An 11,710-nucleotide genomic window follows, 5' to 3' on the forward strand; every position below is an offset into this window, starting at 1 on the left:
TGAGCTTGTGTGACAAACCATCAACAAGAGGTTAATTGAACGACCAATTTAATTAGCCAACTACAAGTCATACTTAACCCGAATCAATAAACTAAGAAACTCATTAGTTTAGACAACTGGCCACTACTTGAATTGATCTATTTTCTAAGGATTAGTAATAATGAACATGAACCTAATCACATTAATCGGTAGCCAATAAAAAAGTAATCCATTGCACTAGCCATAAAATCAACCATAGGAATAAGTTAATTGAACATGAACAGAAGTCTCCTTTATCATTGAATTTGATTGAATTTTATTTGCTTAGTTGTTAATTGTTTTGTTTAAGAGTTACTTGAGTATTTAAGTTTCTAGTCTTGCAAAACTAGAGAAAACCCTTCTTTTATTACTTGTTTTTATTTAGATAATCCTATTAGTTAGTTTTATTGAACACCCCGTTTATTTAATAAATAAGTAAATAGACGAAATTAATGAATGAATCGTAGCCCTAAAATTAATAATTATATACCAAGGTGTTTGTTTTGGGAAGCCAAATGCCTTAAGTTGGATATTTTGGGGGTTAAAGTATAAGTTTGGGATTTATTTTGTAAATATTTTAGAAGAAAAAGGGATATTTTGTAAGTACTAGACCTAATATGAAAGGATTTATGAAAGCGAGGGCTAAAGAGTAAATTGTGGACCTCATTTGACAATAATTGTAGAGGGAGGGTTTAAATGGTAATTATGGGGGTTTATTCCCTTGACGACGAGTGTCACTGATTTATGGGTTTTCTATTTGCTGTCGTGTGTTGCTGCGTGATTGGGAACCAAAAGGAACCACCGCCACCACTGTGAGGTGGTGGCTGCCATCATGAATCAGTTGTTGTCGCCGCCGTGAGCCACCAGGTGGGTGGCTAAAGTACGTACTACTTTTGAAGTGTGTGTTGGGGCATTTTGTTTAGCTGGAGTTCACGGAAAAGCTACCGCCACCATCTGCCACCGCCGACCACCACAAGGTGGTTATGTGTGTGTATTTAGCATTAGTGTGTGTTATTTTGGAAATTGGCATTGTAAATTGTAATAAAAATGGAATAATAGAAAGAAAGTCAAAACCACCACCGTGAGGTGGTGGCTGCCGCCTCCTGCCGCCACCGGCCACCATGTCGGGTGGTGGTGTGCCTTTTTAGGATTGTGACTCGTTTGGAATGTTTGGACAAAGGGACTAAAACCCTAATGGGCCTAATAAACCCTAATGGGCCCAACAAAGCCCTAATGGACCTAAAAGCCCAAACATGTAAATAAGAGGCCTAATGAACCCTAATTAATCAAAAGACCTAGCTATTGGGCCTATTGGGCTAAGATGGGGTTGGAAACCCTAATTAGGGTTTAGAAAACCCTAATATTGGATTTATGGGCTTCGACTTATTAGGGCCCATATTTGGGCTATTGGAATGGAATTGTGTATTAACCCCAATCACACCATATGATTTATTTAGAAGAGTGATGGACTTAATGGATTAAGTCCTTAATGGGTTAAGTGAGAAACACTTAACCTTAATCATCATTTTATGTGAAACCATAATATCACTTGGGTTTATTGTTGGGACTTTCTATTGGCCCTTGATGATTGGGTTATTAATAGGCCATCCAAGATCAAGGAAATGGACTTGAATAATTAATGGGCTTTGAGGTAAGGCCCATATGAGGAGTTGGGCCTAATTTGGAAAATTAGGTGGTAGATGGGCCATAGTTTGAGCCTTTATGATTATATGATATTGGGCCATTAGAATGTTGAATGTTGGAGTTTACTAAATGGTTGGGCCATATGGTAAGACCTTATAAAGGTTTGGGCCCAATTTTCCATGTGTTGGCCTTTGACCCATAGTTGACTTTTGGGCCTTTGGATTGGGTCTTAGGCTTGGATCAAGCTAAGATTGAGGTAAACCAGTCTTTTACCCCAAGCATGGACTTATGGTTATGTATTGGAACCCAATTATTAATTGAGTGTTGTTTCGATGTTGATAGTTTAGGAACCTGTGATCGAGCAGCTGGGGTTAGGTCTGCGGGACTTCACCAATGTGAGGTAAGTTACCTTCCAGTAGAAGTGGGTCTAAGGCACCAAGGCCGGACCACTAGTAGTTGATTATAGTTGAGATGCTTGTCTTTGTGATAATTTCTTGGTTTTGCTAATGCCTGGTATGTTTATGTGTTAGCATGATATGTTATATGTGATAGTGGTAGTAGGAGGGGAATAGTCCCCAAGTTCGGTTGTTTGGACCGAAGGGTAGGTTAGGCACCCCAGATATGTCTGACAATATGATTATGTTATGATATGTGCGGTAGTAGTAGTAGGGGTGAAATAGTCCAAGGAGTTCGGTTGTTAGGATCGAAGGGTAGGTCAGCACCCCAAAATGGCTTGACACGGGTAGGTTAACACCCCAGAATGGCTTGACACGAGTAGGTCACACTCCAGAATGGCCGGACCGGGTAAGTCGGGCACCCAAAATTGCCCGACAGTATGTATGCTATGCGACTGTATGGTATGTGGTATGATGGGGGAACTCACTAAGCTTCATGCTTACGGTTTTCAGTATTGGTTTCGGGTACTTCGTTTTCAAAGGAAAGGAGTCAGCTCGATCGCAGCGCATCACACTATGGTTTTCCGCACATGAGATCTTTGAGATTATACTATGATATTGTTTTATAATAACATGTTTTGATTATTTCCACCTTGTTTTTCACATGAAATGATATTATGGATGTTTTATTATACTGTTGATTTTATAATAACATATTTAAGAATGAAAATTTTGGCCTATATTTTGGGATGTTACTTTTATATTTGCCATTCCCTGTGTTTGATACCCTACTTGCTTAAACTATACCACCAATTGACAGGTACACTGCCTTTTGTGTGTCTAATTTATATTTAAAAAGTAGGAATAAAACTATTTCGTTTTACACACATCAAGTTTTTGGTGTCGTTGCCGGGGAACGGTTCTAAAATTTAAATTCAATTGCTAGTGTTATCGATCCTTTGTGTAAGATTTTTCTTGCACAAAGTTACTATTTTTAGTAGTTTAGTTATTAGGGTTGAGTCTTAGTTTTCTTGATTTTTAGAACTTTCGTCTTAATTTTCTTTGTTTTAGCAGCGAACTCGTCGAGTCCCCTCGAGCTGACTCGACGAGTCCATAGCTGATTTTCAGTTTCGTTTTTTACTTCATTTTTTGTTCTTTTTACACGTGTTTCTTATTTTGATTGCAGGTGTTACATGACCTGAGGATCTAACATACCTCTGGTTACTCCATTTGAAGACCCAAAATCCACTCTTATAAAGAACAAGGATAAAGCCATTGAAGGCACTAACCCACCAAAGAAATCGCCTTTCAAAGATCTTAAATCAGTCTTTGGGAAGAAGAAAAGCAAGAAAGTGGGTGAGTCTAGCAGTTAAAAGAGCGAGGAAAGCAAGTTTGAACATTTTGAAGAAAATCCAATTCTAAAAGTAACTGATTACTACTTTGAATCCGAAGAAGAAATCGATTTTGAAAGTGAACTCGCTAACCCCATGGCTAACATCGATGAAGTCCCCATGAGTGAATGGAAGAAAAGGATGTGTGACGACACCGACCCAGGACTCGTGCAATCCGTGATTCCTGTAACTACAACCTTTGAACTTAAGGGTCACATACTTTATCAACTTAGGAAAATCCCATTCTTCAGGAAAGATCACGAAGACCCATACAAGCATTTAGACAAGGTCAACGACGTAGCCGACTACTTCAATGTTCCTAATGTACCTCGTGACATTGTTTTGCTTCGTATGCTACCAGTCACATTTAAGGGGGCCACGAAAGATTAGCTGAAATCACTCCCTCTAATATCCATCACTACTTGGGCTAAAATGAAAGAGGAATTTATCGATCAATTTTGCCCTCCCTCAAAGATAGCCAAGTTGAAGAAAGCCATAGCCAATTTTGAATAAGAAGCTGGAGAGTCACTTTATGAGGCATGGGAGAGATACAAAGGCTCACTAAGGAACTGCCCACACCATGATCTAAACAGTCAACAAGAAGTCTGCATTTTCTATGATGGAGTGAGTGTAACAACTAGGCAGCTCCTTGATTCGCAAGGACCGCTCACAAAGAAGCCACCCCCAGTGATAAAAGAGCTAATTGAAGAATTCTCTAAACACTCTAGAGAATATCATAACCTAAGAAATTACTCAACTAGAGGGGTGGTGAACTCCGTTACTAATAGCATGGCAAAAATGATGGCAAATTTGGAGAGTTTGGATCGTAGAATGACTAAGATGGACCAATCCATCCATGCTATCCGGTGGGATGTGAGAATTGTAACAGGCCTCACCTTACTAGAGTTTGTGATTTGGATGAGAACGGGAACCGGAAAGCACAAGTGTGCTATTAAAGTGGCGATAAATATGATGATGATTGGCGAAAACCCAAGAAGGAATGGTTCCCATACGATGAGTACAAAAAGGCAAAGGAGGAAAAGTATAAGCAAAAGGAAAGGGGTTTTTATCAAAAGAAGGAACAGGTGCAAGAAAGGAAACCAGGCTTTGAAGACATGCTCACAAGATTTGCATTTGCATCCGAGAAGAGATTCAAGGATGCCAACGCTGCAATAAAGGGACAACAAAATATGATTAAAGAGCACCAAACTATGATGATAGATCAACAAGCTATGCTTAGGAATCAGCAAGCATCCATTCATAACATTGAAAAATAGCTAGGCCAGCTTGCACAACAAATCAACTAAAGAGCACCGGGTGAACTTCCTAGCAATACCGAAGAGAATCCAGGAATGGAACATATGAATGCAATAACAACAGATTTTGAGCAAATTTTCACTCCTCTGACCCTATCCAGAAATATCCCATACAGGTGAAAAAAGAAGAGGCAAAAAATCGGGAATTGAGTAAACCCGACTCGTCTCGTCGAGTCCCAGACAAGGACCCGACGAGTCTAACGTCTGATGACAAAAACAACTTTCCTTTAAAACTTTACCGGCCCCCTATGTTGTTTCTGAGTCGAGCCATACCTGGTGAACAAATTCAAGAGTATAGGAAGTTTATGGAGCATATAAAGGCACTCCAAGTGAATATTCTTCTTATTGAAACGATAGTTCAAACGCCAAAATATGCAAGCTTGCTTAAGAGCATCTTTACAACTAGAAGAAATATGGAAGAAGTGACTGAGATAGTGTTGAATGAGCTGCCAGAGAAGAGGGCTGGTCCGGGAAGCATCACAGTACCTTGTCAATTTAAGAACTTAATGACCATATGAGCATTAACTTATTCAGGGGCAAGTATAAATATTATGCCATATTCTTTCTTCAAAAATCTCAACCTTCCGGAACCAAATCCTATTCAAATAAAAACTCATCTAGCCGATAAAACAATAATACATCCAATGGAAGTGTGCAAAGATCTTCTCATCAAGGTAGATAAACTAGTGTTCCCTGCTGACTTCATAGTACTAGTCATGGAAGAGGATCTTAAAGTCCCAATCATTCTTGGGCGACCGTTCTTGAATACCGCTTGTGCCTTAGTAGATATGTGCGAATCTACACTAACACTAAGGGTGGGGGATGATTCGGTGATTTTTAAAGCTAAGCAAAAGGATGGGAACATAGAGTCAAGAGAAGATAAAGTTTCCTTAATGGATTTGGATGATGAATTATTAGAAAGAGAGCTTGCGCTTTTGCAAGAAAGCAATCCAAATCAATTCATATTATCTTTGGAAAAGAATTTTGATGCTGAAGGAGACCTGAAGGAGATAGAGAGGCTGATTGAGGAAGTTGATTTCCAAGAGACCATCAAAAGTGTTGAAACCTCACTGACTCACCGAGTAGCACCTATTGACTTGACGAGTACATACGAAGAGTCGTGATCTGATGGAGATTTTGGCCTACAAACCACGAGTACCCTCTCTGGACCCGATGTGCACATTTTACATGATCAATTGGAGAATCTACTTGAGGAAAGCGAAGTTATTACAAATTTGAGCGAGTTTGAAAATGCACACTTGGCTCGTCTTGACACAATTCTGCAATATGATGAAGCAGTTCAAGATGACAAGAAGGAAAGCTTAGAAGATAAACAAAATACTAAGGCTTGGAATAATGATGAGCATAACTCTTCCATTGAATCACATATGCCTGATAAAGAAGTAATGTCAACCACAATCAAAAGAACCAAGCCTCAAACCCTAGTCTCTACTACATTTGAAGTTTTCACTTTTAAACCACCGGATTCTTTATTAGGTGATGAAAGTGAGGAAGAATTCGCGACCTCGAGTGGTGATGAAATAATGAAAGGAAATCGAGGTAGATAAAGGAGGAAGGGAAACGATGGGGAGTAAAGAAGAAGGAGTGAAAAAGAAGAATCGTGGTAGAGGGATAAAGTGTAAAGCTGAAGAAAATGCCACAAGGAAGAGAATGGAAGAATTGAAAAAGGCGTGTAAGAGGGGAATCCATACATTCAAAAACGAAGTATAAAGTGCAAAAACTGAAGAAGGAGATCCCATTGGAGGAAGCTGCAGAGACGTAGAGCGGGAAGGAGTCCAACTAAAGAATCCTAAAAAAGAAGCGCTTAACGGGAGGCAAGTCATCAATAGAGTTTGCTTTCTTTTTACTTTTCTTTTTCATTTTTTTTGTGGTTTTATTAGGATTGCTCTATCTAAATCTTCTTATTTATCTACGAATGATTGCTTGAGGACAAGCAGGGCCTGAGTGTGGGGTGTGATGTTTTTATTTTAAAGAGAGAAAAGTTTTAGAATTTTTTTTCAAACAGATTAAAAGACTCGACGAGTCCATGCGTAAATGTTGAAGTTAAATTCGCGAAGCAACTCGTCGCGTTGCTACACTGACTCAACATGTCGGTTATATTTACCGAAAATAATATATTTTTACAATCTGTAAATTAAGGTTTTAACCCTAATTAGTAAAACACTTTCATTCACTTCACACAATCGACACCAGCCTCACTCGACGGGTCGAAGCATCTCTCAAGCATTCATCTTCATCTTCAATTTCTTCCAAATTTTTCATACAAGGTAACATCTTTTGCTTTTAATTATGTTAAAGGTTCAACCTTTAGAGGTTTCATGGTCTTGATTTGTGGAAAAACCTGGTTTTGAAAAAAGACATAATTTTTAGGGTTCTAAATTTTGACATATTTAAAGTGTTTTTGTTGAAAATGGTTGTTAATTAGTACTTAGAATACCTTCCTAGACAAAACCCATGGACTAAATTTAGAGACTACATGACCAAATATAATTCGAATCACAGCAGGACTCGAGTAGTTCATCAGACTCGCCGAGTCTGTTCATGGACTCGACTCGATGAGTCCGATCGCATTTACCTAGATTTTTGGTTTTGATGTTTCTGTGTTTTATTTGTTTGTATGGTTTGTGTTATTTTGCAGAAAATGTTTTCAAAAGAGGCCAAAGCTCAAGGGGTAACCAAGGGGACCATACTTGGTTAACTTTTCCAAGAATCGAATCGAAGTCCATTATGAACCAGTGGAGAAAGAAGTTGGAAGACATAAGAAAGAAATAAATTACGTGCCTAACGAAATCAGTTGGGAATGGTTGGGCCAATTTAGACTAGAAGTGGAAGTGACCGTATATTTGGTCAAGATGTTTGTGCATAATGGGGTAACTATCACATGCGATGGGTGGAACCGGTCGTTCCATATTCAAGATCCGGTGTACCAAGAGTTGTGTTGGGAGTTTTTCTCAACCATCAATTTCCGTGGGGGTAAAAATTATTATGATCCGAGGGTCATTACTTTTTGCCTTGGTGGGGAGTACCGCTAGTGTAGTATGACAGAGCTTGCTTGGAGATTGGGCATCTATGACCAACATGTGGTCAACACTCAAGCTTTTGGTGCTTTCTTGCAGCATTGTCGCAAAGAATTTCCTGAGGGAGTCGTGGGTTCCACATGGTGGAACACAATTGCAAACAAGATTTACATTTCCAAATCGGCTCAGGAGGGAAGCATTAGATCACCAATCCACCGACTTATACACCGCCTTATTTCTTGCACAATCAACATGCGCAAGTACGATGACAAGGTTCCAAACCTTGATGTATTTTACTTGTGGAGCATCATTACACCAAACACCTTCTGCAACCTCCCATATTGTATGGCTCAATACTTAAGTGAGGAAACAGTCAAGGATCAGAAAACTTTAAAAATCAATGACGGGATGTTTGTGACTTGCTTGGAAAGATCGTACAGTGTGATGGAAAGAGGTGCCATAAATGATTTGATGATGGTTCCTACCCCTCCTTTTAATGTCATTCTTTATAGGAGAGCGAGGATAGTTGAAGATTATGGAGAGGGCCATTATGCTATACCGAATGAGGATGAGGTGGTGAAACCCGAGCAACCGGGTAGGAGAGTTAGGCCAAGGCATGCTCAAGCACATGAAGACCCACCGGTGATTCCGGTTGATGATGAGGTACCCTCGAAATGGTAAACATAGAGGGGAGAAAATACCAAGACGATTTGGGGAGCAACTTAAATCTCAACAACTGGTCATTTATTCAAATGTTTAATCATTTTAACATCCAACATGTAGATGGTAGCGAATTTCCTTATGTGCCTACTTGGGAAGAGCGGATAAACACGCGAAGGAGTGAAGCTGAGGGGAGTGGAGTGAGAGAAGATGATGAATAGGAAGAAGATGAAGATTGAGATCTATCCTTTTTATTTGTTGGTTTTGTGTTTAAAACAATTTTTAATTTGTTTGGTTGGTTGGTTTGTTTGAACTATTAGTGAGTAGGATTAATTAGGATTTTAATTGTTTTTTTTTATTACATGTAGTTGCTGGTGGTTCTTTTCAAAATTAGAGTAAGGGTAGGCATGCAAGGGATTAGAGAGAGAGAGAGAGAGAGAGAGAGAGAGAGAGAATAATGCGAAGAGTCGAGTCTGGACAAGAACGTGGAGTTTTGAGTTTAAGATCGAGTCCGGTAGTGAAAAGGGTTAAAGAGTGTTATTTATTGAAGAAAAATGAAGGAGGAATAATAATTTGTCATTTCCAAACACCTTAGAAACGGATTCGAAGCAGAATAATTTTTTTTCCACTCAGCGTTGTACTCGCTGGTTGTACACCCTAGACTCGACAAGTCCCTGTGCAATTTTACGAATTTTATGCTAGATACGCTACTACTCGGCGAGTTATCATATTGACTCGACGAGTCACACAATATTCCATATTCAAGTTTACAATGTTCCCATGTCTAAATTCAATTGAAGATGGAGCTTTTTATGAAGATGATCAACCTCGTGACTACTATCCCAGGGGAGTTTGTTCCAATTCCCTCTTTACTTTTATGTTTTTTTTTCATGCATAGCATGCAATGGGGACATTGAATGAATTAAGTGTAAGGTAGGGTTTGGTTATATTAGTTAAATATAAAAAAAATTGCATACAATTGTTAGGGATTAATTTAGACAATTTTGGTAAAGAAATTAGGAATCATGCTAATATTATGTTTGATGATTTTATGAAGACCCAAATGTTTAGTTGAGCCTATATACGTTATAGTACATTCGTGGCTTCCTTTATTCTAGTTAAATCATGGGACAAAAACACAACCTCACTTAGTTTGAGGATCACAATACATTTAGCATTGTGTACTCGAAATGTATCCAAGAAAACTAATATCTTTAACCAATAAAGGTTGAAGTTGAGCGCCCCTGCTTAAGCATGTAGGTTTTGAGTGAAAAAAGAAAAAGAAAAAAAATGAGATACATGTTAAAAAATGAGAGATAATTACAAGAAAAGTTGTAAGCATTTTGGAGAAGTCATAGTATGAAGATCAAAAGATCAAAGTTCTGAAGAAATTCAAGATTTTGAAGATACCAAAAATCAAACAAGAAGGTGGTTAAATTCAAAGAAATTAAAGAGATCAATTCATCAAAGAAGTGAAGAATTCCAAAGAGCTCCATTGTTGTTTAGAAAAGTTGTAATTGTCTAGATTATTTATGCTTGGGTTGCTCAACCAAAAATACCTTGAGGTTAGGAAGTTTTTTGCGGATGGATTCGGAGGGATGCATAAAATGAGCGTTATTCAAAAGAAGTGGACGAGTGTTTATGAGGATTGTGAGTATTTAGAATTAGGGGGGTCCTTAGGAAAAATTTTAGACACAAATGCACGCCTTGCGGTCCTGGCATAATGGTTGGGTTTGATTGGAATTATTTTATGTGATGCTAATATGTTAAAATTCAGTTTTGCTTGAGGCAAGCAAAAGTCAAGTGTGGGGTATTTTGATATGTGCATATTTAGTCATATATTTTGTATAGAATATTAATACTTTTTGACTATTTTATTGCAATTAATGAACAAAAGGTACTTAATTATGTCTAAATTGTATTTTCAGCCTAAAAGAAGTGCTCGGAAGCAAAAGGAAGCGGGAATAGCAATCGGAAGCTTAGGAAGTAAATAAAGAAGAATAGAGTCAAAAATGTTGAAGAAGTCGGAGAGTCAATGCCTGACTCGACGAATCACGTCGAACATTCACGAAGCAATAGAAGTCCTTGCCTTACACGGATTTTTAATGAAGGACTTGGCGATTTTGTCCCTGGACTCGACGAGTCGACCCTGTTTCCAAAAATCTATAAATAGGGACTTTGAGATCGACACTTGGTTTGGCTGATGAACCCTTGGAGGCTAAGTTGCGATTGAAGGTGCTGCTGGAGCATGGGAAACTGAAGAATCAACTCTACATGCGATTTTGAGGAGAATCAAGGCAAATCAAATTTACTCTTTACTTAGTCTCTTGTTTGAACTATGTGTGAACCAATTGATTTTGTTTTTGAGTTAGTTTCTGTTGTAATTATGAGCTAAAAACTTTTAGCTTCTGTTTAGGGTAGACTAATTCATTAATATGGTTTGATTTTTATGGAATGGATGATTTGATTTGGTGATTTAGTTTTGTTAAGCTTGTTAAAGAACCTTATGTGTTAACAACAACTATTTTCTGTTAATTAACAAGTATATTAAGCCGCATGAACATCTCTTAATTGCTTATCTCATATAATTTATATGAAAACATTGTTATATGCCTAAGAATAGCGAACGTGAAACTAGGGTTAACTAGAAAATAGGTAAGTTAATGTGTGAGCTTGTGTGACGAACCATCGATAAGAGGTTAATTGAACAACCAATTTAATAAGCCAACTACAAGTCTTATTTAACCCGAATCAATAAATTCGAAAATTCATTAGTTTAGACAACTACCCACTGCTTAAATTGATTTGTTTTCTAAGGATTAGTAATAGCGAACATGAACCTAATCACATTAATTGGTAGCCAACGAAAAATTAATCCATTGCACTAGCCATAAAATCAACCATAGGAATAAGTTAGTTGAACCTGAACAAAAGTCTCATTTATCATTGAATTTAGTTGAATTTTATTTGCTTAGTAGTTAATTGTTTTGTTTAAGTGTTAGTTGAGTATTTAAGTTTCTAATCTTGCAAAACCAGAGAAAACGCTTCTTTTATTACTTGTTTTTATTTAGATAATCCTAGTAGTTCATTTTATATTTGTCGTTCCCTGTGTTCAATACCCTACTTGCTTAAACTATACCACCAATTGAAAGGTACACTGCCTTTTTTGTGTCTAATTTATATTTAAAAAGTAGGAATACAACTAGTTCGTTTTACACACATCACCAAGCAAAATTAGGGTTTTCACA

General features: G+C 37.8%; 1 non-coding gene across 1 annotated transcript; it reads right to left on the reverse strand.

The window, feature by feature from the left end:
• Positions 1–3,928: 3,928 nt before the first annotated feature.
• LOC145044601 (small nucleolar RNA R71) lies at positions 3,929–4,035 on the reverse strand. Its single transcript, XR_013681550.1, has one exon. It is a non-coding gene; the product is annotated as a small nucleolar RNA R71 (small nucleolar RNA).
• Positions 4,036–11,710: the final 7,675 nt, after the last annotated feature.

The sequence above is a fragment of the Lactuca saligna genome, chromosome 4 (assembly GCF_052625555.1).
Source record: "Lactuca saligna cultivar CGN05327 chromosome 4, ASM5262555v1, whole genome shotgun sequence".
NCBI lineage: Eukaryota > Viridiplantae > Streptophyta > Magnoliopsida > Asterales > Asteraceae > Lactuca > Lactuca saligna.